Source organism: Mus caroli, chromosome 1 (genome assembly GCF_900094665.2).
Source record: "Mus caroli chromosome 1, CAROLI_EIJ_v1.1, whole genome shotgun sequence".
Classification (NCBI taxonomy): domain Eukaryota; kingdom Metazoa; phylum Chordata; class Mammalia; order Rodentia; family Muridae; genus Mus; species Mus caroli.
In genome coordinates, this window is record NC_034570.1 from 21,709,606 (window position 1) to 21,735,558 (window position 25,953).

The 25,953-nt window shown below is 36.7% G+C and overlaps 1 pseudogene; it reads left to right on the top strand.

Annotated features, from left to right (window-relative positions):
• Positions 1-13,795: 13,795 nt before the first annotated feature.
• The window catches only part of LOC110285330, a 91,712-nt pseudogene continuing 79,554 nt past the window's right edge, over positions 13,796-25,953 (top strand).

A 25,953-nucleotide genomic window follows, 5' to 3' on the forward strand; every position in this document is an offset into this window, starting at 1 on the left:
TAGTGAGGACTGGAAGACATCAAACTGCTTTTTATCCTCATTGTGGTAATAAATTTGTTGTCTTCACATGAGATTAAGAGTCCCTGTGCAATCTGCTTTCTGCTTTACCTTGAATATTTCTGTGCAGACTGTATGCTAATGAAGCTGAGAGAGTGAAATAGTGCATGTGAAACGGTTAATGGACAATCTTTCAATGAGGACACACCTAGCACTATGCATCTTGTACAGTTATACTAAAACGGGAAATGATGTTAGCACTGCATCCAATAAGCCTAATCGACCAACTTATAAACTTATCATACAATAAACTCAGTACTTGAAAGATTGTTTAGCTGTGCATGTAAGACATTTTTCTTTCTTTCTTATTCTTTTCTATAAGACATAGATACACAAAAAAATCAATGAATAAAGCAGATTTAAAATGTGATAAAAGAGATGTAGGTAATTTCTTCATTGCTTTTATACCATGTATTATACTTAGACTAAAGTAATGTATCCTAACCTATGTAGAATAGCCTACTTCCCCTAAGCTTCAGACTTGTACAACATGTTAACTGTAAGACAAGCATCAGCACAACCAGCATACAGTGGATATCATAATGCCACAGAAATGATAACATAAGAGAGGCACAAGACACGATGCCAGCTGGAGCATATGTAAGAGATAAGTACTTAAGAGACCTACATAATGTTTGCTCACCACTGTAAAATTTAGAAATGCTGTAAATTTTGGTTTCCCTAAATTTATTTTATTAAGGAGGTCTATTTTTCTTTAATAATTAGTTAACATTAGATTGCTATAATTTTAACTTTATGACATTGTAACATTTAAAATCTTGCCATGCTGCTTTTATGTATCAAAGAAATATTGTCACATTTATGCATATGCATGCCTCCCCAGGAGTATACTACAATGAAAATTAAGGAAGAATGATTTAAACGTTAGGCAGTGGACAAGCAGGAGGGGTCATAGAGGTAAGGAATGGTGGGTGAGAAAAGTGCAATGATGGACATTTATAAAAATGCATTTATGAGACAGATTTTATTCTGTGCTTAGTAAAATAGTTAATGAGAGTATCGACAAAAGGAAAGTGGTGTGCCAGAGTGTGCCTTGCCCAACGCTGTTTTTCCCATCAGAGAAATCACTTTCAATTAAATGACAAGCATATTTCTGTCTTAGCCATATACACATATGGGTTTTACACACACACACACACACACACACACACACACTCCCACATAGATAGATGGATAGATAGATAGATAGATAGATAGATAGATAGATAGATAGATAGATGCCTATATACAATTCTCCTTGAAACTGTAACTTCTTTAAGTGTGATTGCCATTGGCATTACTAATTTCTAATACACTCTATCAGAGCACTCTATCAGAATTACAACTTATTCACTTGGAAGAAGTCCCTGTATACACAGAGACAGCATAAAAAACTGAGTTATGCATTATTGTTTAAAGTCTTTGGCATAGTATCAGTGAATAAATATGTAAGGTCCTCTGCTTCACATCAAGGGTGAGGAGCAAGAGATGAAATGAGAATACTTGAACAATAGTGCTACAGTCTGTCTCATCAAATCTTTTAAAAAATGGCTTGCATAATCATATTTCATATCTAGGAATTTTTTCCAACATAAAACAGTGACATAATTATAGATTTAGATTTTCCTTTAAAACACCAGTCAAACTGTGTAATGCAGTTAGCTCAAGTATCCATAAGTAATAGAATTGCAAAATCTAGATTTGATTAGATTCACTGCTTGACACAAGAGTGTCATTTAGTCAATAATGACTTCAATTGCTTATAGATATAAATTGTTGATTATAGGTAGCTCTCTTTTTGACATCCACAGTGTGTTTAATCTTCAGTGTGTTTTAAGACACTTTCATTATGAGAAAAAAAATATTGAAAGATTCACATAAACACTAAAGTATGTCAGTCCTTGCATAGTATTATCATTCTATCTTCAGTAGTATAAAATTAAAAGTGATTTTATTGCCAAGCATTGTCAATAAGTACACATTTACATGAACAGGACCCTGAGGGACTGGAAACATGGCTCACCATTAAGAATGCATGTTGCTATTGGAGATGACTGGGATTTTTTTCCCCTAGAACCCATGTTGGGAGGTTTATAACTGCATATAACTTCCGCTTTAATATACTCAATTCCTCTGGCTTTGTCACCATCTGTCCTATATTTGACATACCCACACAAATAGATGATAAAGCAGAAAGAAATTTATACACACTTAAAATTACTTTTATAAACTCTTTGAAAAAGGGTTACTGAGATCAAAGACAGCAATGACTCATATAGAATTATCAATGGGAGGTGAGGCCTTTGGTCCTGTGAAGGCTCTATATGCCCCAACATAGTGGAATGCCAGGGCCAGGAAGTAGGATTGGGTGGGTTGGTGAGTAGGGGATGGGTGGGAGGGAATGGGGGTTTTTGGAAGGGAAACCAGGAAAGGGGATAACATTTGAAATGTGAATAAAATTATCTATAAAAATATAAATAAATAAATATGTACATAAATAAATAAATAAATAAAATCACACATAGTTTTGAATTTTCTTCACCTCTGTAGTCTACTTTCACAAATTTCTTTCTTTCTTTAATTTTTTTTACCTACTCTGCAATGTCAGGGAAGCTACCTTTCTGAGAACTTTTACCCTTTGTAAATATTAATATTAGAGAAAAGATACTTCCTAAGACAAAAATATGGTGGAGAAAGTGAGTCTCTATTGTCAGTGAAACCTGAAAGCACACCCCTTTGGGGCTACCATTCATCGTACCATAAAGCACCATGTAAGCTTCTAAAGGAGATAACCAACATTCTACACAGCTATGTTGTTTGGGAGCCACATTACTGGCAAGCATAGTATGGTAACCCTAGATGTCCAATAGTAGAACATATACATATACCATGAGTTAACCATGGGCTCTCCCATTGGACTTTCTACCCACATATGCAATAAGAGGTAAACAATTTCCAGTACTGAAATCCTAACTAATTAATGCCAGGGTAGTCATGGATGTTGGAGAAGACTCTATAATCACTAATTTACTAAACCAGTATAACTCCTAACAATAAACAAATCTATAAACACTTGTCCTCATACACACAGATACACAGATAAATATATATGATACACATTTAAGTGCAGTCTCACCTCTCGTTAAGGAAACCTCTCTTTGCAACAGGAGATTACTACAGATTACCACAGATAAACCAAGTAAAGGGTTGTGAAGCCCAGTTCTAATGGACACATTCACAAAATGCACTCATAACTAAAGCTCAGGGAACATTGTCAAGAGTGGGCAGAAATATTTTGTAAAGTCAGAAGATCAGGGAGTTTTCTGTGAGACTCTGCCTTCTAGAATGCCAGAACCTACACAGATAGTGTTTCAATACCATGACTGGCTAATTATGAGCTGAACCAGGATGCCAGTGATGAACATACTGAACAGGACAGAGGAAAGCTGCTGAGGTCTCAGCTCCACAAGGCAAAGTATAGGCAAGTGTGAAAAGCTGGGGAAGAGGAAGGCGACCTTCCCAAGGGAAGGGCACAGTCATTTGTTGTCCAGTACTAAATGATCAGCCCTGATAGCATGCATATAAACAGCATTTTATGGGCTGAACAGATTATAGTCAGAATCATATGTGTAATACACATAAGAAAAAAAATTGAAATAAGCCATACATTTGAAGGAGAATTGGAGGCCCTACAGAAAGGTTGAAGAGAGGAAAGGGAAGAAAGAAATAAAATTAGTCTCAAAATTATTTAGAAATGTTGATTTCACAATCATCTGAGTAAAAATGTAGCCTAGGAGTGTGAGAAAATCTTGACAGATGCCACACAGAGAAGTAACATCCAAAGTATTAAAAACTTAAAAAACTAAACTATCCAAAAATGACTGCAAACATTCCTCTAAAAGAACGAAAACAACAAACAACTGAGTAGTTCTCAAGAGAAGTTTGATGAGGAGCATCAAAAGACATTTCTCAAGAGGAGAAACAAACAAACAAAAAAATACAAGAAATAATTGAAAAGCACTTCCATATTCTTAGTAAGCATGAAAATACCAGTTTAAAATACCTTGGGTTTCTGTCTCAGTACAATGAGAATGACTTACATCAAATGACAAATGAAAAAAAAAAAAAAAGCTGTGAGAATGTGATGGAGGAAATAAATAATCTTCATTTACTTCTACTATTAGTGTAAATTTCTACAGCCACTACGAAAACTGGCATGGAATGTTCTAAAAAATAAAAATAATTCTATGTGTTTATTATACTATGATAGTCTTGGTTCCACATGCAGTGGAGGTCAAGTCCTACAACAGAGACATATTTTTTTGCATATGCATGTTTATTACTTCTCTAGACACTATAGCTAAAATTGAAAAGAGTTTAGGTGGTATTTTTTAAAGATTTATTTATTTTATGTATATGAGTACACTGTAGTTGTACAGATGGCTGTGAGCCTTCATGAGGTTGTTGGGCCCATTTGTTCAGGCCCAAAATTTATTTATTAGTATACATAAGTACACTGTGGCTGTCTTTAGACACACCAGAAGAGGGCATCAGATCTTATTAAGGGTAGTTGTGAGCCACCATGTGGTTTCTGGGATTTGAACTCAGGTTTGAACTCAGGACCTTGGGAAGAGCAGTCAGTGCTCTTACCTGCTAAGCCATCTCACCAGGCCAATCTAGGACCTTTTTTTTTTTTTTTTTTTTTTTTGTGTGACTATTTTTTTTTTTATAAGATATTTTCTTTATTTAAATTTCAAATGCTGTTAGGGCCGGCCTGTGGCTCTCATGTCCAGGTTCAAGCCTGGAAGGCATCATGGAACTGAAAGAAAAGAGGGAACCTAGACAGGTTAAGAAATAATGGAACCAAGACATGATAGTCTGATCAAGGTTCAAATGTTTAATTGCCGACAAGCTTTATAAAGGAGAGGGAAAAGTCCATTCCTGCCAATTCATCCTTGGAGCCTGGACCAGCTCCAGGTGATGACGTGCAGGATAGGGCGTATTCTCCAGAATAGTTCTGGGGCCTCTCAGCAGGTAGCTGTATCTTGAAGAGGAACAGCAGACAGTGGCTCAACAATAGAGTGATCTAGGGTGGAAGGCTCCTTAGTGGCAGCAAGGTCAAGTTCTGGCTCAGCCTGCTTCAGGATTGTGGGAGGCTACATCTCCTTCCTGTTATTAATATTTTTTAAAAAGCTGGATTGAGGCATAAAATTTATTTATGCTTTATAGTCCTGCCTGGGAATTATGGTGGCTGGCTGCTGTGCCTTCCTTAGGATCTCAGACCCTCTCGAACCATCCAATTCCATCATAGAATGTTACAAGCAGCTAGTTTGTGTTATAATTCATACAAGCATGGCTTTGTGGTGTATTATCAACAGCCATGGCCTTTTGGCATGTACCCCTGTCTTAGATTGGTATGATCCCCTGTATCTGGTTGCCCATCATTGACTAACCGGCCCTCATAGCACACCTTATTCCCAAATCAGACCAAAGCCACAATATGTACTTAGAATTCATCTTGATGAAAATTAATAACTACCACCTGCGCACTGTTGGAGACAGGGATGCATGCCTGCTGCAGTCAGGCTGACCTGCTTGAAAAAACAAAGTTGAGACAGTGAAAGGCACAGTACAAAAGTTTCTTTTGGGGAAGTCCAGGTACTACATTCAATTGCAAATTAGCAACAATCAGGCTAGACTGAGAGCTCCGGGTGTGGGGGAGGTGACTTTGAGAATTGCAGAAAGGCTTGCAGGATTTTTAGCCATAATCAAGGTTAGAGTCATACTTACTAGAAGATTCAGGATCTGTGTCTAGTTGTCGAACTAATCTCTCAGGCAGCCATTGTGCTCCATCTTCTTTTTGTGAAAAAACACAGACCGAGCCCCTTTCCCAGATTAGGACTGGGTCTGGACCCTTCCATTCATTAGTTAATGGGCCCTGCCACTTTACCATGACATAAGAACTAGAAGTAACTGGATGCCAGTGGCGATCCACTGCAGACTGACCTTTAACATCAGTTTGCAAAAAATTAGAAGAAATAAAGCAAAAGCAAGATATGCCTTTGGTGATCTTGGGGGATATAACTGCCTCTGATTTTTTTTAAAAGCCAATTTATTAAAGTGCGATGAGCACATTCAACTATTCCTTGTCTCGTGGAGTTATAAGGAATTCCAGCTTTTTATTAGATGACAAATTCTTTACAAAATGAAGTAAATTTTTTTGCTAGAATAGGATGGTCCGTTATCTGTCTTAATAAGTTTAAGCAATTCCATGGCATTAAAGGCTTGTAGGCAATGATCAATTACATTTTTGGAGGCTTCTCCAGTATGCAGAGAAGCAAAAAGAAATCCTGAACAAGTATCAATACAAACATGTATATATTTTAATTTTCCAAATTCTGCATAATGAGTTACATCCATTTGCCAAATATGATTAAGCATAAGACCTCGTAGATTAACTCCTAAATGTGGCACTGGAGATAATGTAATACATTTAGGACATTGTTTTACAGTCATTCTTGCCTGCTCCTTAGTGATTTTAAGTAGGAGCCTTGAGGTCTGGCTAGAGAGATGAAGTTTTTCATGATCACGTTTGGCCAAAGCAACAGGATCTGACATTAAGGCTTCTCCTATTAGAGCTCTGTCCATGCAATCATTGCCTTCAGCTAAAAGTCCAGGAAGACCAGAAAATGAGATCATATGTGGCCAATATAGAATGGGTGTTTTAGGGCAAGAATGATTTCAATTGTAAAAACAGGGACACTGTTGCTGTATTAAAGTTAAATGTACCACAGGTCTCCAATAATTCTGTTTAGGAATTTTTCCCCTGTGACCATATCTTTGAGACTTTTCCCCACTTTCTCCTCTATAAATTTAAGTGTCTCTGGTCTTAAGTGGAGTTCCTTGTTCCACTTAGACTTGACCTTAGTACAAGGAGATAAGAATGGCTCAATTCACATTCTTCTCCATGATAACCAACAGTTGTGCCAGCACCATTTGTTGAAAATGTTATCTTTTAACCACTGGATGGTTTTAGCTCCTTTGTCAATGATCCAGTGACCATAGGTGTGTGGGTTCATTTCTGGGCCTTCATTACTATTCCATTGATCTAATTGTCTGTTGCTGTACCAGTACCATGCAGTTTTTATCACAATTGCTGTGTGGTACAGCTTGAGGTCAGGCATGGTGATTCCCCTGAGGATCTTTTATTTTTGAGAATAGTTTTTGCTATCCAAGGGTTTTTGTTATTCCAGATGACTTTGCAAATTGCCCTTTCTAACTCAGTGAAGAATTGAGTTGGAGTTTTGATGGGGATTGCATTGATTCTATAGATTGCTTTCTGCAGGATAGTGATTTTGACTATATTAATTCTGCCAACCTATGAGCATGGGAGATCTTTCCATCTTCTGAGATGTTCTTCAATTTCTTTCTTCAGAGACTTGAAGTTCTTGTCATAGAGATCTTTTATTTCCTTAGAGTCACACCAAAGTATTTTATATTATTTGTGACTATTGTGAAGGGTGTTGTTTCCCTAATTTCTTTCTTATCCTGTTTATCCTTTGTGTAGAGAAAGTCCACTGATTCATTTGAGTTAACTTTATATCCAGCTACTGCACTGAAGCTGTTTATCATGTTTAGCAGTTCTCTGGTGGAGTTTTTAGGGGCACTTATATATATATACACTATCATATCATCTACAAATAGTGGTATTTTGATTTTTCCTTTCCAATTTCTATCCCCTTGATCTCTTTTTGTTGTTGAATTGCTCTGGCTAGAACTTCAAGTACTATACTGTATAGGTAGGGAGAAAATGAACAGCCTTATCTAGTCCCTGATTTTAGTGGGATTGCTTACAACTTCTTTCCATTTACTTTGATGTTGGCTACTGGTTTGCTGTATATTGCTTTTATTATGCTTAGGTATGGGCCTTAAATTCCTGATCTTTCCATGACTTATCATGAAGGGGTGTTGGATTTTGTCAATTGCTTTCTCAGCATCTAACGAGATATCAGGTGATTTTTATTCTTGAGTTTGTTTATATAGTGGATTACATTGATGGATTTCCATATATTAAACCATCTCTGCATTCCTTGGATGAAGCCTACTTGGTCATGATGGATGATCATTTTGATGTCTTCTTGGATTCGGTTTGCGTGGATTTTATTGAGTATTTTTGCATCGATATTCATAAGGGAAATTGGTCTGAAGTTATCTTTCTTTGTTGGATATTTGCGTGGTTTAGGTATCAGAGTAATTGTGGCTTCATAGAATGAATTGGGTAGAGTATCTTCTGTTTCTATTCTGTGGAATAGTTTGAGGAGAGTTGATCTTCTTTGAAGGCCTGATAGAACTTTGCACTGAACCCAGCTGGTCCTGGACTTTTTTGATTGGGAGACTATAAATGACTGCTTCTATTTCTTTAGAGGAAATGGGACTGTTAAGATCATTAATCTGATCCTGATTTAATTTTGGTACTTGGTATCTGTCTAGGAAGTTGTCCATTTTATCCAGGTTTTTCATTTTGTTGAGTATAGCCTTTTGTAGTAGCATTTGATGATGTTTTGAATTTCCTCAAGATCTGTTGTTATGTCTCCTTTTTCATTTCTGATTTTGTTAATTAGGATACTGTCCCTGTGCCCTTTAGTTAGTCTAGCTAAGGGTTTATCTATCTTGTTGATTTCCTCAAAGAACTAGCTCCTGCTTTGGTTGATTCTTTGAATAGTTCTTCTTGTTTCCACTTGGTTGATTTCAGCTCTAAGTTTGATTATTTCCTGCCATCTACTCCTCTTGGGTGAATTTGCTTCCTTTTGTTCTAGAGCTTCTAGATGTGCTGTCAGACTCTTTGTGTTATGCTTTCTCTAGTTTCTTTTGGAGTCACTCAGGGCTATGAGCTTTCCTCTTAGCACTGCTTTCATTGTGTCCCATAAGTTTGGGTATGTTGTGGCTTCATTTTCATTAAACTCTGAAAAGTTTTTAATTTCTTTCTTTATTTCTTCCTTGACCAAGGTATCATTGAGTAGAGTGTTGTACTGTTTCCACGTGAATGTTGGCTTTGCATTATTTATGCTGTCATTGAAGATCACCCTTAGTCCATGGTGATCTGAAAGGAATCATGGGACAATTTCAATATTTTTGTATCTGTTGAGTCCTGTTTTGTGATCAATTATATGGTCAATTTTGGAGGAGGCTCCTTGAGGTGCTGAGAAGAAGGTATATCCTTTTGTTTTAGGATAAAATGTTCTGTGGATGTCTGTTAAATCCATTTGTTTCATAACTTCTGTTAGTGCCCATATGTCTCTGTTTTGTTTCTGTTTCCAGGATCAGTCCATTGGTGAAAATGGGGTGTTAAAGTCTTCCACTATTATTGTATGAGGTGCAACGTGTACTTTGCCCTCTACTAAAGTTTCTTTAATGAATGTGGCTGCCCTTGCATATTTAGAACTGAGAGTTTATCTTGGTAGATTTTACCTTTGATGAGTATGAAATGCCCCTCCTTGTCTTTTTTGATAACTTTGGTTTGGAAGTCAATTTTATTCGATATTAGAATGGCAACTCCAGCTTGTTTCTTTGGACCATTTGCTTGGAAAATTGTTTTCCAACCTTTTACTCTGAAGTAGTGCCTGTCTTTATCCCTGAGGTCGGTTTCCTGTAAACAGCAAAATGTTGGGTTTTGTTTGTATAGCCATTCTTTTAGCCTATGTCTTTTTTTTGGGGGGGGGGGGGGAGGGAGTTCATTGATGTTAAGAGAAATCAAAGAAAAGTAATTGTTGCTTCCTGTCATTTTTGTTGTTAAAGTTGGAAATCTGTTCTTGTGGCTGTCTTCTTTAAGTTTTGTTAAAGGATTACTTTCTTGCTTTTTCTAGGGTGTAGTTTCCATCTTTTTGTTGGTGCTTTCCCTTTATTATCTTCTGAACGGCTGGATTTGTGGAAAGATATTGTGTGAATTTGGTTTTCTCATGGAATACTTTGGTTTCTCCATGTATGGTAATTGAGAGTTTTGCTGGGTATATGGTAATTGAGAGTTTTGCTGGGTATAGTAGCTTGGGCTGGCATTTGTGTTCTCTTAGTGTCTCTATATCATCTGTCCAGGATCTTCTGGCTTTCATAGTCTCTGGTGAGAAGTTTGGAGTAATTCTTTATATGTTATATATGTTACTTTATATGTTACTTGAACTTTTCCCCTTACTGCTTTTAATATTCTGTCTTTATTTAGTGAATTTGTTGTTCTGATTATTATGTGTTGGGAGGAATTTCTTTTCTGGTCCAGTCTATTTGGAGTTCTGCAGGCTTCTTGAATGTTCATTGGCATCCCTTTCTTTAGGTATGGGAAGTTTTCTTCTATTATTTGTTGAAGATATTTGCTGGCCCTTTAAGTTGAAAATCTTAATTCTCATCTACTCCTATTATCTGTAAGTTTGTTCTTCTTTCTCATTGTGTCCTGGATTTCCTGGATGTTTTGAGTCAGGATCTTTTTGCATTTTGCATTTTCTTTGATTTTAGTGTACATGTTCCCTATGGAATCTTCTGCACCTGAGATTCTCGCTTCCATCTCTTGTATTCTGTTGCTGATGCTCACCTCTATGGTTCCTGATTTCTTTCCTAGGGTTTCTATCTCCAGCGTTGCCTCACTTTGGGTTTTCTTTATTGTTCCTACTTCCATTTTTAGATCTTGGATGGTTTTGTTCAATTCCATTGCCTGTTTGGTTGTGTTTTCCTGTAATTCTTTAAGGGATTTTTGTGTTTCTTCTACCTGTTTAGCAGTGTTCTCCTGTAATTTCTTGAGGTATTTTTGTGCTTCCTCTTTAAGGGCTTCTACCTCTTCAGCACTGTTCTCCTGTATTTCTTTAAGTGAGTTATTAATGCCCTTCTTAAAATCTTCTACCACCATCAAGAGATATGATTTTAAATCAGCGTTTTGCTTTTTGGGTGTGTTGGGTTATCCAGGACTCGTTGTGGTGGGCATACTGGGTTCTGATATTGCCCAGTGTTCTTGGTTTCTGTTCGTAAGATTCTTATGTTTTCCTTTTGCCATCTGGAAATTTCTGGTGTTTGTGTTTAAGCTGTCTCTGGTTGGAGCTTGATCCTCATGTGATTCTGTTAGCCTCTGTCAGTACTCCTGGGAGTCCAACTCTCACCTGAGTTCCAGTGGTCAGAGCACTCTCCACAGGCATGCTTTCCTCTTGCAGGGCAGGTGTCCAGTAGTTTGGAACTCTGATCCCCCTTCTGAGTTCTGGGGTCAGAACCCTCCCTGAAGGCCAACTCTTCTCTGGCAAGGAATGTGCCCAGGGTTCTGGGTCTGAGCTCTATCTCCTGGCTGGGGATGAAGGCCCAACTGAACCCTGACCAAGAAGCTCTGTTGCTCTATCTCCCACATCCTCTCAGGTGATCAGGAGTTCCTGGGTGTGCTAGGGGTCCTGTGGTGTGGAGAGTCCTCTGGTGTTCTAGAAGCCCTCGGGCCCCATCTGAATATATCACAGCCTCTGGTGGGGGGCTGGGGTTCCTTTGTCCCTCTGTGATTTTTTGGAGCTGATGTTGTGTTCCACTCACCCGTGATCCCGAGTGATCCCGAGGTCCTGCAGCGCGGAGAGCATTCTGAAGCCCTTAGCAGCCCCCACTGGGCTCAGAAGGAAGATGGCTGGGCAAGTTTAGGTGTTTACAAGCAGATAAGCAGATAAAGAAACTAGAGTACACACACACACAAATGAAATTAATTTAGCTATAAAGAAGAATGAAAACACAATCTATACTGGAACTGAATTAAATGAAACATGTATTAACCTAAATAAGATAGACTCAGACAAATAACACGTATTCTTGATATGTGGGCCCTAAATTTTAATATGAATAAAAGTACATGTACATGTGGGGGGAGAGAATAGATCTCTGGAAAGTGGAGAAGGACAGATATTGTAGGGGTGGGGATGGTCATGGAATAGATACAACATGAAAGCAAAACCAGGAAAGAGATGGGAGACCAGAAAGTGAGAGTTGGGGGATGTGCATGGGTTATGGGAACTGGAGAGCAGAAGAGTAACCACAGTGTATGCACGGAGCACACATAACCCATTGCTATATATGCTAACTCAAAAGCAAAAACAAAGGTGATTAAAAAGAGGTAAACAAATCTGTAGTTTTAGCACAGGAAAATTTCAGGTTTATTCATTGGTTTATATACATTTGCATATGGTTGCAATTCATGCCCTTGGTTATAACTGAGCCAGTCACAATGTTTATAAAGGCAAAGTAATAATAAAAATCCTGCTAAAGCTGTTAACCATATAAGAGTGTGCAGATAAAAAAATAAAGTCACTAGAAATATTCTATAAGAACCATCCCCTAAGGTTCTCCCTGGCCATCATAAAGTGCTATGGAGAGGTGTTACGTGGAATATTCTCAAGATAGATCTTTATATATTGATTATAGATGATTATATATACCTATGAGAAATATATCAAAACAAAAAAAGATATAAACAGATAAACTTTAAAAATCATTTCTATTCCTAAGGGCTAGTGAGTTGGCTCCATGGATAAAGATAAGTGAGTTTGAGAACTGATATGATAAAAGAAAAGGACCATCTCCCGATGTTTATATTACTCTCGTTATCTCTCTCTCTCTCTCTCTCTCTCTCTCTCTCTCTCTCTCTCTCTCTCGCTCATGCACATGCATGTGCACACACGCATACACACACACACACACACACACACATGCACACACAGACACACTCATGTAATTTACAAAAAAAGAGAAAAAAGTAAATAAATTGTCTTTATTTCTTAATTCAAAGGTACTTCCTCTGTTAGATCATCCTTTTTCCATCTACAGATCTCTTTGTGTGAACCAACCTTGAAAAAAATACATCAACTAAGAAAATCCCAGTTTTTGTTTTCTGCAGGTATCAGTTTAAATTATCTTAAATCCTTTTGCTTGCATGGTCAATCCAGAGTTCTGGAGGAATAATTGAAATATGTACAGAAATTGGTTTGTAAAAGACACGCCCCAATATTGCAAGACATGCAGTAGTGGCATGAATATCACAGAGGGAACCAATCACTTTGTATTGGATTCAAGTGTTGAATGAAACTCATTCCTGGCACTCAGGTTGATCTTAGAGCCATGTCACTGCTGCAGGAAAAGTAACAGATGTTGCTTTTTAAAGTAGGTCTCTGCTCTGATTAATAATCTACTTTGTACTGGTAAATCTGTTTATTTTTTTTCTGCCAATATTTTGTCTTGTCTCATACATAACACATGTAACCAGGACCCTGTATCACAGGTGGTTCTGAAAAACAATAACTGAATTGTAAGAAATGTCTGGTTGAATTGCAGATTCTCTTGACTTTCATTTACACCAGAGTATCAGAGTCATAAACACTATTAAAGTGTTTCACTGATTTGGATTGAAGACATTGTTATCAGGAAACATTGTATAGCTAAAAAGTATGTAATTTGATGCCTAATAATTTGAGTTATTTGATATTTTGAATTATCTGAAAAATACAAATTTCTTTCTAGGCAACGAAGGAGTTAAAAACAACTTTCAAACCTACATGATAGAAATTCTGTTATCTAATTATATTTCTTTATTAATGTGAGTACACGCAGTTTGTAGAAATCATCTTGGAGTACACAATTGCTGGGTGCAATATGCTCGGAAAATTTAGGTCTTCCTGGGGATGTCTATACTTACAAACACAAGCTGTTTTTAAGAATATGTAAGTGATAGCGAGAAATCACAATGTCTTCAAGAAATTTGAGTGAGATACAAAAAGTAAATCACAACAATGAGGTGAGCTGCAGTTATGATACAGATCACTAAGAAGGCAGGAACTGAGACAATATTGAAGGCTAAAAATATTACTATAAAAACACACGTTCAGCAATTAAGGCCATCTTTAATACTGAGAGTAATGTGAGAATTAGTGAACTCTGTGCAGTAAGATGGGTGTACACATCTTGGGCAAATAACTATGCCTAAAGAAAAAGCCAATCAAATACAGCAGAAATAATAAGTGCTTATATAATTGAAGTGCAAAGGAATAAAAGATAAAAAGTATTGATAGACTAAATCATATAAAATTGTGAATATCTGAGTGTCACAGTCAATACAATTTATATATGTGATGTGAAAATGTTGCAATCTAAATAAATGTAAAAAGAGCTAATAATGTCTAATGGGTTAACTTTTAATAAAACCTTTGAAATACAATCCAGGGTTCCTTACTGGGCAAGAGAGTTTGTAACATGGGAACCTGAGTTTGGATCCAAAATATGGATTTGACCTCAATATGCTTTAACCCTAAGTGCTTGGAGAAGGGGAGGGTCAAGATGCAGGATCATTGAGTCTTGCTGACAAATGGGTTAGCCAAAACCCTCTGAACTGCTTCAATAAAAAAGTTCTCAACTGAATAATGGGGGAATTTATAGAGACAATCTTATCTTCTTCTCTGCACTATGGGCTTAAAGAGACAAGGTCCTATTAACACATATACACCTCTCCCCATACAAATATACACACAATAATTAAATGCCTTTGAATAGAACATATAACAATTATTACATGAATGCAATTTTATATAACTGCCTAATAATTTTAGGCATACATGAAAGCTCTAGGTCATAAATTAGTGTCTTAAAATGGTAGTTTTATTCAAATTCTCTATGATTAAAACTGAATAATTTCATAGCTCCAATAGATCCAGAGGCAAACAGATGTTTTTCTTAGGAAATGAAGTTATTCTTTGGGCTTACAGTTTAAAGATAAAATATTTACCCCAAGAAACCTATAACGGATGTAAAAACAATTTTCTTTAAAGGTCAGTTTGTATACTCTCATTTCTATTCAGTCAGAGCTTATTTGAATTTAGGTTAACTTGCTTTCTAAAGGGACTCTCTCGGAATAACTGTTTTCCCTACCAGGCTATCAAAAAGATTTGCTACTTAAAATGCCAACCTTGGGACAATCTCAAGTATATATTTATACACACTTTCCCATCTGCATGTTTTCTCTACATGTTTATTGTTTTTTTCTTCCATTTTATATTTTCATCCTAAACTATGTTTTTCTTTTTAATCAACCAACACAGAAAGAAAAGAGACAAAACATGGGCTGAGAAAGTTTTTGCAAAAATTATGCATCTTTTTTGTGCAGTTCAGGCGTCTGAAAGCAAAGGTGCCCATTAAATGTAACTTCGGGCAGGCGTCATTCAAGGTGTCTTCATGCTTGATTGTCTTAAGAAGCTTGCAGGGCAAGACACAGCGCTTCAAAGAACACAACATCTTTGCTGAAATACACTTGTAACTACGGTATGCTAGTGGGAGGCCATGAGTCTGCTTTCTATTCTTCTCTCTCTCTTTTGTTCATCTTCTTCTTCCCTTTTTTTTTTTTTTTTTTTTTTTTTTTTTTAAGAAATACCAGAACCATGCTATTACCCTTAGGAGAGAAAGAGCAGATACAGAATGACTGATTAACTGATAGCCCAAGGAGACTGAGAGGGTACCAGAGACACTGCCTAGCTAAACAAATCGCAGTTTCTCAGCTGCCATTCCTTAGGATGCCTCAGTCTTCAGATATTCTAGACCTTGATTTTCAAAGTCACTTTCCCCTCAGAGAGCATGTCAAAGGCATCTTGACTACAAGTGGAATTCCAGTGAATTTTGATGAACAGCAAAGAGAAATGAAACAGGAGAGTTAAGAACAAGGATATTGAATTTTGTCCTCCTCACATGTAAATACATATATAAAACATCAGTATTTGCTTAAACTGGCACAAAAGCATTGTATAACATTTTGTCTTATGCATTTGGCTTGTTGTTCAGATGATACAAGCTTTCTCCTCCCATCACTCATTTCTGTTAGTTCACACTGCTAATAGCAGCACTTCTCAGGTCCACACTGCTCATATCTCCAGCTCCGGAGCTTTAGGCAAGATCCCATCTGCAAAAAGCAAACTAGTGAGACTGATTTTGAAAACACAGAAGAAATAAATTTAAAAAAAGAAATGAGTAGTTGGTGGCTGATGATGTGAAGGATTGTGAAAATGATAATTATTAATGACTCATGTAAGATATTACCATTAGTCCGTACTATTACAACAGGAAAACATGTATATGACTTAAATGATCACATACCCATTTCTCTTTAGGTAGACACTTCATTTCTAATTTATTTATGTAGCTTTTGTAGAGCATGAGTACAGTTCGAATAACATCAGCATTAATGAAATAATTAAGTCAGTATGCTTTTAAGACTATTGTTGACTTCTGTTTTTTCTGAGGACTGCCTGTCACAGTGTGATTTGCTCTTTTCATATAAATTTTCTAGTTATTACATATTGATACTCAAATCTTGGTGGCACGAATTAAAAGTCAAAGAAGGTATGAGGATCGGAGGCATTATTAAGATCATAAAACAATAATGTTTTCAAATCCCAAGTACTTTGCCATAATTGAAAGGAAGCAAGTGTCATCAAAGATTTTCCTAACACATTGCAAAAAAAAAAAAATAGCTAGTTTAGTAATCTGATAATTTGACAGTATAGGTTTCCCCAGTGTTTTTGCTTGCTTATTTCTCCATAGATGGCTAGATAGACTTATTCTTTGTCATCTATAATTCTTTTCTTGACACCCATATGTTGTCTGTCATGTGGTTTTTGTTTTTGTTTTTTTCTGAGACAGGATTTCTCTGTATAGCCCTTGCTGTCCTGGAACCCACTCTGTAGACCAGGCTGGCCTCAAACTCAGAAATCTGCCTGCCTCTGCCTCCCAAGTGCTGAGATTAAAGGTGTGTGCCACCACTGCCTGGCATGTTTTGGAGTTCTTATAGCATGAATGTGTCTAGTCTCTTAAGTTTTAAAATAATAAATTCACTTTTATAATCACTTGACTATTAGCCAAGGTGTACTATTTATTTCCACATTTTATGCATTTGGCTAAATATAATGAAATTTGCATGAAACAGGAAGGCAAATAAGCACATACTCACAAAGGCAGCAAAACTATTACTGAAAAGCAGTTTCACATAAGTTTATTTGAATTATATTCATTTATGTGTTGCTATGTACAGAAATGGCTCTGTGCAAGGGTGAAATGTGTAGAATTCAGAGACCAAACTTCAGGAGTGGCATTCTTCAACCTCCTAAGTGCATCCAGTGGCAGTGACTCAGGTTGTCAGGCTTAGCAGCAAGAACCTTTACCATTTAGCCATCTCACCAGCTCACTTTTTAAAAAAATCACCCTCTGTGTGTGTGTGTGTGTGTTTGTGGTGTGTGTGTGTGTTTGCAACATTGTTTTAAAACATTCTAAAGGAAACATTTAAATCACATTCTAACAGAAAACTGTTTCCCTGGTTAATGGGGAAATGTAAAAACAGCCACACTTAATGGATGGCTCCTGGAATGACTCCTTTCTTGTAGAAATTGCATTATGATTTAGTCGTCCTTGACATTGGATGAGATAATGGAGTTGTTGAGTTTGCAGCTGGGCTGTTTTAATTGTTCCTTCCATCACTCATTATTGAGTGATGCTCAACTCCCATAACAGTAATTTGAACAAAACTTCCATCGTTGCCTGACATTAAGCTGAGCTTTCCTGCTGTATGAGTAAACAATTTAGCACCTTAATCAGTGTTGTTAGACACCTGAAAACTGCTATGTAAACATCTCTATGCTCTGCTACATATGTCACTTTCATTTTCTGTAGAAACTTTAATTAGATTGGCATGTGCGAAGGAAACTGTAGACCATTATTAACGAGTGAACAAGATATTTGCATGAACACTTCCTGAGTGCTGAAGAGACCCCACATTTAGGATGAAACCGATGCATGTGGAGAAAATCAATAGAATAACAAGATGTTGCGCTTTTCTGATCACTGTGGGAACATGGTTTCAAAGATTCTGTGAAAGTGCTTATGAAGCACCTTTCAGTCGCAGGCTATTCATTAGGCACAAGAGACTTTTCACTCTGTTTTAGATAACTATTAGACTGAGTATCACAGCTGAAGATAGACCTATTTCAGCTTATAATACTGTACCTCAAATATGACATTTAGGTTTCATTATTCATTCAGGCAATAAAATTCTGAATAAAACCAGGTAATTAATACTAACTGGGAATGAAGTATGATTGATAATAGAAGGATGAAAATCAATTGCTATATCCTAAATAAAGCTGGCTGTAACATTGACCAAGGTTACATTTCATTGTATTGACAATTTCCCTTTTTGCTCTAACCACAGTGAATTAAAAAAAAAACTAGCACAAATTATGGGTTCATACTTTTCTCATAATTTAAAAATGTATTCATAGGCAGAGGACGCAATATCCTTACAGTCTTCCAAGGGCAGAAGAAATGAAAATAGTACGTTTCTCATCCAATTAAATAAACATAAAGCACAGAATGTTAATAGCTGATTCAACTTTTCATCTAAAATGTGCCTTGGAATTTCATTCATTAAGTTATGGCTTTAAGGACTGATTCAAACAGAAACTCTCAGAAAAATTGGGTGACTGTTGGTTGCATATGCACATCATTTTCCCCAGTGTAATTTACATTGATTAAGATTGGGTACATTTTATGCTTTATGCTGTTGAATTTTTATGGGTTTGGAGCCAAAGTCTAATTTCCTTGGAAATATAATTTTGGGGAAATGTTGTTTAAGTGGAGCCTCTAATTACCACTTACTCTTGTCTCTTTCTGGAAAAAAATAACAGCAACAACTACAATACACATATTATACAACATATAAGAGATCATGTCAGAAACATACATTGCAAAAAGTGGTCAATATCTTATAAATGGTTTCTTATTCTGAAGTAGAATCTACCATCCAACAGGGAACTATTATTAGATTAAAACATAGATGCAAATTAGGTTTTTATATCTTCTGAGCTATGTGTTTGATTCTTCTATGACACTCTTGCTGTCTCAGAGAAATAATCCTTTGGAGGAAATAGTGAACTTAGTAACATTAGTTGAATGTATTGTGTTAACATACAGAATTCTAAAATTAGAAGTAATATGAATTACCAATAACATGTTTTAAAGTATATTTTATGTTTTGAATTGAGTTTTCTCGCACATTACTATAAAATTGTTGGATGGCAAATTCGTGCACTATAAACTGAGTCTCAGAATATTGCTTTATTTTTCTGGGAGTATTTTTTCTGAGTTAATTGAGTCTTAAATATTGCCAATATATAAAGAAATATATAGCTACATTGAGACAAGTTTTTCTGTATGTAGTCCAGATAGGCCTCCACATTCTGGCTGTTTTAACTCTACATTCTGAATGTTGAGATTCCAGAGGTGAGCTAATACTCTGACTTCACTATCAGCTTCTCTGGGAAATAATTTGTTGTAATGACCTCCTATTGTATCATTTACACTTTTTTGTGAAAATAAAGTGATTTTAATAAAATTCCATATTTTTCCCCTACTATAAAATGTGCCAAAACATTACAGAAATAAAAATCTTGGAGGCCGCAGAGATGGCTCAGGAGTGAATAACATGTACTGAGGATCCAATTCAGTTCCCAACATCTATATTCTGGGGCCCCCAAGTTCCTGGATTTCTACTGCAGGGGTCTGACACTCTCTTCTGGACTTCATAGACCATTTTAGTAACATAGACATTTAATTCTCTCATGTGTTCAATTAAAAAATATAAAATTAAAAAGCTACATAATTAATTACATAAAATTAAAAAAAATGTTTTCAAGTAAGTTAAATAAATAATTTTTTTCTGAAAAAAAAAAACTTTAAAATTCTTTCTTGGCATTCACACAAACAGAGTGATATAGTTTATAAAAACTGTGGAGGTTCCTGACCTGCCTCATGTTGCTAGAGGACCCATGGGTGAAGTAGTTTTATTTATATTTATGGATATTGTAGATTCAGTCCAGAGCATCGAGATACTATTTTTCACAATAGCACTAAGATAACATTACAGTTATGGTCGTTTGGTGGAATGAACTTAAATATATTTTTAAAATATGTATATGTATAGGTCAGTCATGCAAGCATGTGGAGGTGTAAGGGACAGTAGCAGGAGTTCTCTCCTTCCACCATGTGGGTCCCCAGGAAGTAACTGTCATCAGGTTTAGTGGCAAGAGACTTTACTTGAGAGCCATTTTATTGACCCAAGGACCAGAAAGAATCCACCAGCCATCTTGTCCATGTTTTGTATTTGTATCTCTTACAACATAACAAAGGAGTGTGAATTCCTTTACAGGTCATAGAGGGGGATTTGTCAAGAGGCCAGGCATGCACATGGGGGATGTGAGCTATTTAAGTCCCCATATGAGGAGAATCTAATATGGAGAAAAAATAAGGATGTCCACCTGTGTGGTTGCTTGGACAAAGTATTCCTCAAGACTGTTTTATGATTTCTTTACTTACTAACTTAATTGTGCCCTGGCTAGGGTTTTATTTATCTATTTTATATTTTTAACAACATTATTATATCCTAAATAAAGTCTCCCCCCAATTCCTCTCAGTTGCTCCCCAACCCCCACCCCCACCCCCATTGAATGACTGTCTCTCATTAGAAAGCGACAGACTTCTAGGAGAAAACAACAAAACAGAAATGCATGAAATACAAGAAGATAAAACAAAACAAAACAAAAAAAACAACACATCAAAGTTGGGAGAGGCAAACCAACAGAAATTCCCTCTGATTATTATTATTTCTTTAAATTATCCAATCTCAAGTGGCCAGCCACTAGGATTTTGGCCCTAAAGAAATGCAGACGTACTTAAAACTCAACCTTTTGTTCACTGAATTGGTTCTTTTTTGGCTGTCTGGAATTATTTTTATTGGTTATTTTATTTATTTACATTTTAAATCTTATCCTCCTTCCCAGTTCCCTCTCCAGAAAGTCCCCATCCTATCCCCTCTCCCATGCTTCTGTTAGGATGCTTATCAACCCACCCACCCACCCAGTCCTGGCTCACCACCCTAGCACTTCCCTATACTGGGGCATAGAGCCTCCACATGACCATCCTTCCAATGATGCCAGATAAGGCCATCCTCTGCTACATATGCTGCTGGAGCCATGGGTTCCTCCATGAACTGGGGTAGCCACCAGAAAGTCTGAGTTTTTTTATACCTCACACAGACATGGTTCCTTAGGTTTTAGTGCTGTTGAACTTGTTGATAAGGGTGCTCTTAATTTTTTCCTCTCCGTGTCTTTCATTTCCCCTTAAATAAATCTATCTATCTATCTATCTATCTATCTTTCTATCTATCTATCTATAAAGGAAGAATCCCTTTATCTTAGTTTTGGGGAAAGAATGGCAGTTCATGAAATATGTATTAATACATATTCTTGTTTCTTACTGACTGATGCATCATATTTTGTAACAATGATATATTCATAAATTTTGTTGACATTTTCTCACTTTTGTGAATACATTGACTTTTTTCCCTAAAAATCTGACTTTTTGTATAATTGAGAAACAGTCCTGCTATGTAAAATATTGAAATGTGAAATTTTACTTCAATGGAAAAACAAGTAAAAATTTAGTTATACAATTTTCCATCAGGGAGCTTATTCACATAAATGCTTTTGAAAGTGTTCGTGGAGAAGTAAGAATACTACCAGTCCTCATACTGTACGTAAAGCACGAAATATTTTATAAATCCAGTGTATACACGCACATTCATGTGTGTGTGTGTGTGTATGTGTGCATGTGTGTGTATATGTGTGTTTGTATAGTAGCTCCACAGACACAATTTCTATGTAAAAATGGGTATTTATTTATATTAAAATAGACTAAAGCCTTTGTCAAAATGACACACACGGTCAGATTGTAGATAAGAAGAAATAGTGAAGGCAAATTCTATGTAGAATGAGGGCTCAAATTGAAAGTGTTGACTGTGTGGCCAAGAGGAATCTTAACAGGATCCGGTATGAGGGGGAGGAGAGAAGCCCAGAGGTCCAAGAGAACTAATGGAGATAAGCATCATCATTGGGGTGGGATAGGAGATGGGGGGACATTCCAGAAAGTACCCAAGACCTAGGAGGTGAATAACCCTAAGGACTCAATGGGGATGATCTTATCCAAAATGCTCAACATTGGGAGAGGGAACTCCAGTAGATAGGCAGGGCTGCAAGCAGAGGGACAGGGTTACTAGTGCACAGTCAAAATTTCTGACCTAGAACTTTTTTTGTCTACAATGACTGGCCCAACCTGGCATACATCTCGTTAGAGGGCACCAAGGTCTGATACTATGACTGATGGTATGGTGTGCTTACAAAGGAGGAACCTGGCATGGCTGTCCTCTGAAAGTCCCTACCAGAAGCTGAGTGAGACAGAAGCAGATACTTAATAGCCGACTATTGAACTGAAATATGGGACCCTCATGGTTGAATTATGGGATGAATTGAAGAAGCTGAAGGGGAGAGCAACCCTGTAGGAAGGCCAGTAGTCTCAACTTACCCAGACCCAAGGGAGCTCCCAGAGACTTGAGCCACCATCCAGGATCATACAGGGACTGGTTCCAAGCCCCTTGCACAAATATAGTAGTGGTCTGCTTGGTCAGGTCTTAGTGGCAGAAGATGTGCATAATCCTAGAGAGACTTGAGGCCCCAGGGAAGGGGGAGACCTGATGGGAGAGGAGCACCCTCTCAGAGGCAAGGGGGAGGAGGAATGGAATGAGGAACTAGGGAGGGGAACCAAATGGGGGCAATGACATGAATTTAAATAAATAAAATAATAAAATTGAACAAAAGAAAATAAAAGAAAGAGTACATGGAGGGATTAACATAAATTTGATATAGTATGTGCTATTTGATATTGCATTATCTTATTAAGTTGATCCTATTTTTCAGTCTAGTTTCCTTATCCAATTTTATTTTTTAATACACGTTTGAGAGTCGTGTCAGTGTTGATAGTACATCAAGAGAAAATTGGTTCTTGAAAAAAACTCAGCCCCTGAGGTCTTGTTAAATATGAAGCTATCTAGAGATTTCACAGAGATTTGAAATTATGTCCTGGATATCTAGTATTTAAAGAGAAACAGGCATCTATTAGCCATATGCAAAGAGAATTAATTTTTTCTTTTTTATTAGTTATTTTATCTATTTACACTTCAAATGTTATCACCCTTCCTAATTTCCCCTCCATAAATCCCCTATCCCCTTCCCCTCCCCTTGCCTCTGTGAGGGTGTCCCCCACCCACCCACTCCAGCCTCACTGCCCTAGCATTCCCCTATGCTGGGTCATCAAACCTCCACAGGCCCAAGGGGCTCCCTTCTCAATTATGCCAGATAAGACAATCCTCAGCTGCATATGCAGCTGGAGTCATGGGTCCCTCCATGTGTACTCTTTGGTTGGTGGTTTAGTACCTGGGAGTTTTGGGGGATCTAGTTGGTTGATATTGTTTTCTTTAGTTAACCTCAATGCTGAGAATTTTAGTTTTCATATTTTTCCCTCTATATAAGTCATATGTGCTCCTGTACTCTTTAAAATGAATAAAGTTATATTTGTTGTATGACTTATCTCATTTCTTTCATAATTAGATGCTTGTGTTATTAGCTTAAAGTTCTTAATATTTTAATCACATTAAAACCAAATTTAAGAATGGGTTTCTCTTTTATTATTCCTGGAGATAATTATTGTTCTTTTCCAAAAATCAAAATATAGAAACTTTAAACAGCAATCATTCATTGTTGTACAGTGTCTATGGGCTAGAGTTGCCTCATGTCTCATGAGATGAAGCCCTTGATCAGTCAGCTATATTACATTCAGTAGAAAGTCTCAGGCACAGTGCAAGTGGAAGATAGCTGTACAGATTCAGTTCCCAAGAAGCTGGTGTTTAAGGGCCTCAGTTCCTGGGTCTCACATTTGAGAAACTTCTATCATGGCTAACTTAAGAAAGGCAGGCAACATAATCTTTTTATAATAATGTATTAGGAATTACCTTGAGCCACTTTTGTAATCATTAATGTAAGTTCACAATAAGCAGACAACAACACACAGGCATGAGTAGTACAGGGATGTGGCTGGTCATGATGCTAGAAGAAACATTTGTACAGCATATAGTTTATCCAAAGTTTGGCATTGAGTAGGACAATTGAGACATGTTTAGTCAAAACTGGGTTGACTTAAATCTTACTTATAATAATATTGATTAGGTCTATAGTATCAAAATGATATAAAAATAGCCACTAACATGATTCCAAAAGCCAAGAAGTACACAGTTCCTTAAGTATTGACAATTGAAGTAATTATTTTAAAATTAATATTAATTGAATATTTATGTCCAATGATTNTTCTTTTTGTTGAAATGATATAATATTTAAAATATAAAATATTATATCAATGTTTACATTTAAAAGTATAAAATCACTTTTAACAATATCTATGCAAATCTTATGTATAGTGGTAAGAAAATTCTTCATAGTGAATCACACACTGATTTGGGCCCTGATAATATACTGTACTTGGTATTTTACAAAATGTCAATTCTNCAGGATTTCTTTGCTATGTAGAACAGAGTAATCTGCACTTATATCTCATTTAGAAGCAATGATAATCCACCCTTCTGTGAATGAATAAGATGCAATTTAAAACAAAGCCTTTGTTTTGCATATTTTGACCATTATATGAAACTATTCACAGATTAGAGAAGCCAGGGGGTGACAGAATATATCATCTACACAGCATCTGTACTTAAGTGCTTTTGATTTTCAAAACTTTAGCTTCATAGTACAAACCGAACAGGCAGGTTTTTCAAGTAACATTCAGTAATAAGAATATGTGCTGAGAGTAAACATTTTATTCTTATGCTCACCAAGTTACATTTTAATTAGGTGTATTCCTCTTTTGCTCATATGATCTACTATGCATTTTCTGAGTGCTTCATAATCTTAAAAAATTCATAAAAATCTTATGAAGTAAATTAATTAATCAACAGATCTTTCATTAGCATTTCTGTGAATATTAAAATTATGCATGTTTTAATGCCAAATACCTAATTTATGTGATGTAATTACTTTCTAATGCATCATAAGGTTGAACCACCATATCTTTGTATTTTGTAATTATCCTTCATGCAATTTTAGTATAAATAAGAGCCTAAACATGGGCAATGTATAATGAAAATAAATGTATTGGCTCACAGTTCATTTAGTTAGAATGTCTGAAATTTGAATGGCCAGAATCTTATAAGAACGTTCTTATATCATCATGTGGCAGAATACAGAAGAATAAAAGGGGGTAAAGGATAAGAGAAAAGGAAGTTGGTGTTTGGGTTGGTGCCTCTATTGTTCCACTGGGTTTCCTGCCTGACTAGAGGAGGGGACGTCCTCAGGTTCCATATCCCAATGTAGTGAGTCACAGCTAAATTCACCACCATTGACTCGGGCACCTCCCTTATCCCAGGTCTCCATCTCATCCTGGAGTGCCCCCTACCACCTCATTTTGTCAGGTAGAGATTTTCATTTATTTTCCTGTCTTTCATTCATTTTCTGCTCTTCTCTACACCTGATCGGGAGCATCACATTTCCTTCCCGATATCCTCTCCCTCCTAGTTCTTTCTCTCCATCTGCCTCTTATGACTATTTTATTTCCCCTTCTAAGAGAGATTCAAGATTCCTTACTGGTCCCCATTTTGACCCTGATTTGGGCCTTGAGAACAAATCTGAGCCTGGCTTGAGCTTTGAGAAGTGTCTCATCGTCACTTCTAGATCAGGGAGACTCAGCAACACCTCTTTGGTCCTGCCTCTGTTCCTCCTTTGCTGATGTAGAGTTTTGCCATTGGGCCTGTCAGTCACTCCATACCCTCAGTCACCTTTCCCTGCTTCCTATGTCATCTTACCCCACCAAAAATCCCCCTCTCTATGTTCCAAACTTATATAAGCTGATGACATAAAGTTGAGTTCCTGCTTC